Source organism: Bison bison, unplaced genomic scaffold, assembly GCF_000754665.1.
Source record: "Bison bison bison isolate TAMUID 2011002044 unplaced genomic scaffold, Bison_UMD1.0 scf7180017864212, whole genome shotgun sequence".
Taxonomy (NCBI): Eukaryota; Metazoa; Chordata; class Mammalia; order Artiodactyla; family Bovidae; genus Bison; species Bison bison.
The window spans coordinates 434,688-440,922 of record NW_011494784.1 but is presented as its reverse complement, the minus strand read 5'-3'; the positions used below and the strand labels follow the sequence as shown (position 1 = coordinate 440,922).

At 42.2% G+C, this 6,235-nt stretch overlaps 1 pseudogene; it reads right to left on the bottom strand.

Moving 5' to 3' along the window:
* Positions 1–5,758, bottom strand: part of LOC104992139 — a 19,727-nt pseudogene extending 13,969 nt beyond the window's left edge.
* Between the last annotated feature and the right edge of the window lie 477 nt (positions 5,759–6,235).

Sequence of the window (6,235 nt, the reverse complement as noted above, 5' to 3'; positions counted from 1 at the left end):
AAAGTTGGCTTAAAGCTCAACATTCAGAAAACGAAGATCATGGCATCCAGTCCCACCACTTCATGGGAATTAGATGGGGAAACAGTGGAAACAGTGTCAGACTTTTTTGGGGGGGGCTCCAAAATCACTGCAGATGGTGACTGCAGTCATGAAATTAAAAGATGCTTACTCCTTGGAAGAAAAGTTATGACCAACCTAGATAGCATATTGAAGAGCAGAGACATTACTTTGCCAACAAAGGTCCGTCTAGTCAAGGCTATGGTTTTTCCAGTGGTCATGTATGGATGTGAGAGTTGGACTGTGAAGAAAGCTGAGCACCGAGGAATTGATGCTTTTAAACTGTGGTGTTGGAGAAGACTCTTGAGAGTCCCTTGGACTGCAAGGACATCCAACCAGTCCATTCTAAAGGAGATCAGTCCTGGGTGTTCCTTGGAAGGAATGATGCTAAAGCTGAAACTCCAGTATTTTGGCCACCTCATGCGAAGAGTTGGCTCATTGGAAAAGACTCTGATGCTGGGAGGGATTGGGGGTAGGAGGAGAAGGGGATGACAGAGGATGAGATTGCTGGATGGCATCACTGACTCGATAGACGAGAGTCTGAGTGAACTCCGGGAGTTGGTGATGGACAGGGAGGCCTGGCGTGCTGCGATTCACGGGGTCACAAAGGGTTGGACACGACTGAGTGACTGACCTGAACTGAACTGAACAGTAAAAGAACCAGGGTAGTACATACAACTGTCTGAGTTCTCAATGCATTCACCACTTATTTTTCTCCTCACCAAATCCCTTGTCCCGTCATGCATTTAAACCCTTACCTTATCATGTTGTAAGATGATCTCGTATATGTAGAGCAATAAACATGCCTGATAGAGAATAAATAGAGAGAATAGTAATAAATAGTAGAGAATAAATGCCTGATTCCGGGCATGATAAAACTCCTGGGGAGCATTTATAATTCACAAAGGAAGGTATCGGAAATATGGTATGAAATCAGCAGGATTTGCAGCACTGGAGGCTTTGAGTAAGTCATGATCTGTTTTAACAATTCTAAGAAACTCCTCATCACTGTGGTCATACATCTTGCCAAAGCAAAGGGTATAGACAACATTGGCCATAGCACAGGTAATAGCACCTCTAGGTTCAACGCTGCCACTCCTGGAAGTCAATTCTGTAAAACTTTTACCAGCTCAGAGACTTCCTCGATGACATGTTTCTCAAGTAAGCAAGACCAGGTGGAGGATTTTGTTTCTGCTTTAGGAAATGTTCGTAAAGCATTGGAAGCAATTTTCTTATGAAGTGTCCAATTCTCCCCATAATTGAAAACGTAAGACTCTTTCATTGTGCCAGGAAAGAAAATGTTAAACGTTAGGTCAGGCTGCAAAATGCTCTCCATTTCTGAGTAGCACTTCTTTCACCATTTCCATCCCATTCACCACGAGGACAGGCACCATGCCAAGTTTGATGAGAAAGACATCTCCATATTTCTTCCTCATTTCCATGAATGTAAGGTAAAGATGGTCTCCAAGCTGAAGAAGATTTTCCACGATGGGGAGGGACCATGGGCCAGGAGGAAACACCTCCTTCCTTCCTTTGTTTCCTAGTTCTCTTACAAAAACAAAAACCATCACCAAAATTATGCGAGAAGTGGTCACCTCTCCAGAAGTGACTGTCATGCCGAATATCATTTTCAGGTATAAAACACCTAAAATAGAAAAATTTAACCATCATTTTTGCTATTCTAAGCACAGACTAAGTAGTCTTTCTCCATGTAAACATTTAGGAGAAAAGTACAGACTCTTTATATTTAGATGAAAACTATTATTAAACAATGCACCAACAGGGTAAAATTAAATTCTTGTAAAATTCACTGTATGTCTATCTCAATTCTATTATTTGCGTGATCTAACCATCAGTCTAAATCCTTTCATGTCAGTTGTTGACATCATAGACAGAAGAGGATAACTCACTGTAGGAAGCAGTCTGGTGGGTGGCAAATGGATTGAGGCTACAGAACCTGATTTCATACTCATTAGCTGGGGGAATCTTCATCCTGTCACTTAATCTAAGTGCATCCCAGTTGTCTCACCTGTGTTCTACTTAACAAAAATTAGTCATACATTTTCTCAACAAATATTTATTAAACACCCCAATGTCAGGCACTGAAAAATACAAAACAAAATTTCACAGATTAACGAGGAAACTAGAAGAACAAAAATGAGATTACAAAGTAATAAGTGCTATTAAAAAACTGTGTATAGTGTCATCTGTCATTGTGTGAGGATGAAATGCAATCATCATTAAAAAGTACTTGGTTAGGGCTTCCCAACTGGCTCAGGAGTAAGAGTCTATTGGCCAATGCAGGAGACATGGGTTTGATCTCTGATCCGGGAAGATCCCACGTGCAGCAAAGCAACTAAACACGAATGCTACAACTATTGAGCCTGGGCTCTAGAGGCTGGGAGCCACGCTCAGCCTACATGCCAAAACTCCTGAAGCCTGGGTGCCTAGAGTCCATGCTCCGCAACAAAAGAAGCTACCACAGTGAGCAGCCAGAGCACTGCAAGGAAGGGTAGCCCTCACTCCCTGCAGCTAGAGAAAAGCCCATGCAGCAACAAAGACCCAGCATGGCCAAAAATAAATAAACAAATAAAATTATTATTATTTTTAAAAGTACTTGGTGAATTACAAGCCATTTAGTAGAAATCTAATTGGCTGTCTGCCTAGTCTATTCTTAAACTTCTCAGCCTGCTTGTAAAAGTGACTTTCTGAAGCAATTCTGCTGGTTTGAAACCTGTCCGTACAGTCACAGATGGTTGATCCAAGGATAAGCCTTCAGTCCAAGATGAACCTTAGGAATATGGAACTGGGACTATGAAGGTTCATCTTCTCATTGGGCAGCTAGGTCTATAAGACATAAATCTGAAAGTAAAACCTGGGGACATTTTACCTGCCAGGAGGACCTAAGAAACCGTGAGAAAAATAAATGAAGTAAAAAGGAAAAGAAATAAAAGATAGAGAGTGGTCTCATGACTTTGTATTCACTGTTTTAGCATCTTCATGAGATTTTGTCCTCAGACTGAATTCTTTTCCGTTTAAACTAGCTAAAACTGGTTTCTGTTACCAAGAGGGTCATACCTCTCTCCCCTGCAAAATAAAGTTTAATAGACATGAAGAATATTTTTGTTAGTTATTGCATTTTTAAGATTTTATCTATTTATCTGCCTGCACTGGGCCCTCACTGCAGGACCCAGCTTTCTCTAGCTGCTGCGAATGGGGGCTACTCTTCCTTGCAGTGCTCAGGCTTCTCATTGTGGAGGCTTCTCTTGTTGCAGAGCACCGACTCCAGACACCTGGGCTTTGGTAGCTGCAGCACGCAGGCTCGCTGGTTGCAGTGGGTGGCTCTAGGCTGTGAGTGCTTCAGGACTTGTGGTCATGGGCTTTGTTCCTTCACGGCATACGCAATCTTCCCAGACAAGGGTTCAAATTGAACCCATGTCCTCTGCATTGGCAGGCAGAGTTCTATCCACTCTGCCACAAGGGAAGTCCAGCTATTGTGTTTTATAGTAACTACAGAGAGAATACAAAACTTTCTCTCCCTTGAAAGAATATAACTGAATTTCACACTTGGCAAATTAGTTCTTGAGACAAATAACATTGGTGGGCAGTATACTCATTGGCCAGTGTAAATATTCAGTTCTTTTTGGGTTTTTGAGTACACCAGCACTCGATTTCATGTATATATATATGTAATACATAGATACATATACACACTGAGAGGCATCCTTGCTAGCAGCAATGAATTTGTTTTCCAGTTCAGAAGAAAATGATAGCGTGGTAAAAAGCACTACACTTACATTCCACTTTAAAAAAAGGCACCAAGGACCAAAGAAATGTGTATCTTAACTCTCCCACGCTGAATATGCAAGAAAAACCTTGTTACCTATCTTATTTGATTGTTTCACCTTCCCAAGTTCACAGATAAAATGTGGCTGATTACACTCACTTGGTTGGCATTGTTTCCTAAGGAATAAACTTTGGGGTTGAAAGTTAAAGATCAACTTCTTTTCATGGGGAAAAAAAATGTGCAGTTAAACTAACAAGAAAAACTTGAGTCCCTAATCAACGCAACAGCTGCAATTTGCAAACCTTTCTTTTTCTCTCAGTTCAGGAAGAAAACAGTGAGAATGTCACCATGCTGCGGCTTTGCAGCCTGCTGATTTTGTGAAAATTCTCCTGCTTCTGTGACCATTTATCCCCTTACTAGGTGCCAGATCCAGAACTAAGCACTAATCCACACTGTCTTTCAAAACTCATACCTCTGTGAGGTAATGTATCATCCTGTTACAGAAAGGCTTCACAAGATTAAAAAAATCATTTTCTTCATTTATTTCCCATTAAAAAATACATTTCCTTATTTATTTGGCTGTGCCAGGTCTTAATTGTGATGGGAAACCTTTAACTGTGGCCTGGTGATCTTTTTTTCTATTATTGTTTTCAGTTGAAGAGTCCAAACTCTTAGCTGCGGCATATGGGATCTAGTTCCCCAACTGAGGACCTTGTAGAGTCTTAGCCACTGGACGACCAGAGAAGTCCCTATTTCCCATGTTTTTTAAGCTTAATATCAAATCATCAATTACTTGGAGCACTTGCTTTTTCACAAAAGTCAAAAAAGTCCATTTCTCTTAGGCATTCACCAATACTAATTTGTATATTGACAACAGTCCTTTTATCGGTGTTTTCAAAGCAAACTAAGTAGATGAGAATGGGTGTGGTTAGAATTAAGTGTGATTTGACTCCCACAGAGATGACTGGGTTGCCCTGCCTCCCTCGCTCGCTATTTAGCTGTGGGAACTCCGTTAAATTATAGTCTATTTTGGTCTCAGTTTTCTCATCTGTAAAATGGTCCCTTCAGACTAGAGGACCTTGAAAGCCAGCTGCAGCCTTCAGTAATCAAAGTTAGAAGGAAACGCTGGACAGAAGCCTGAGTGTGATGTCCAGGGTTAATTGCCAGAGTTCCCAGAGCAGTCAACGGTTCATCAACAAATGTCAGTAACTGTGTGACTGTCTTGGATTCTTTTTCAACTTGGGCCCTTCTAGTCTTTAAGAAATTCTCCTTGGCAGTTTACCAGACCCAGACACATTGCCAACTTTCCCAGCAACTTTCTTGGAAAGCTCTGAAGGCACATTCTGTTCCTGTTGTTTTGGGGTGAAGTGGGGCTGAGAACAGAGGGTGTTCATCTCACTAAGGGTGGGCTGCTGCATCGTCAAAAATTCAAGGTGAACTCTAACCCTTTTGCTTCCCATTTGCATGGAATTAAGGTGAACTCTAACCCTTTAAGAGAACTAGGTGAAAAGAGCACGAGGAAGTTGAAGGCTTTTGCACTGATTCTCAAAACTAAACACACACACACACATCAGGCCTCCTCCAGAAGCTGTGAAACCATTACAGGGTGTGATCCCAAACGGATTAATTAAATCCAAATCTCTAGGGGCGGAGGCATGTTAAAAAGTTCCTCAATATGACTAAGCGGCATTCCAAGTTGCTGTCCTTTCTGGGGAGAAAACAACTGGCTGTGAGATCAACAAATCCATTCAGTTAAGTTACAATGAAGCTTGGAAGGCCCACCTGTGTCCAGAAATCTTGCAGTCAAACATGAGGAATCTGGCGGAAGGATCGAACGACAGACAAGGTTTTGAAGAAAGCTGAGGTTATCCTAGGAAACAGGAACAGTGTGGTTACAGAAGCAGAAGGCCTGAGGAACGGCTGGGAGAGAACATTCTGGTTCTAGAAAGTGAGGGGTGGACCCTGGACCCGTGTAGGGAGGAGTCTGGAGCTGGATTAGGGCGTTTGAGAGTCAGACAGAAGACTGGAGAGGTCTCTGCAGCCAGAATTAGATCCTGGAAATTGGGAAATTCCAGCAGAGTGGAGGGAGAGGGACAACCTGGAGCAAGGCGTCTCAAAAAGGGTGTCGGATGGAAACTTATTTTGGAAAGGAGGATGGAAAAACTTAACTGTTTTTTAATTGCCACTGATAAGCAGAATTGCGGTGGAAAGGTATGTAGCAAGGAAGCAAAGAGCAGGAAGAAAAAAGACAATGGTGCAGAGGTACTGCTTTACCGTAAATTTCAGGAAACCTGGGGCATGCTCTCAGCGCTCTGCGCACCAAGCGCAGGAGCAAGAAGGTGGACAAGATGAAAAAGCTAGGAAACTCAGGTTCCCTTTTGCGGGCATGTT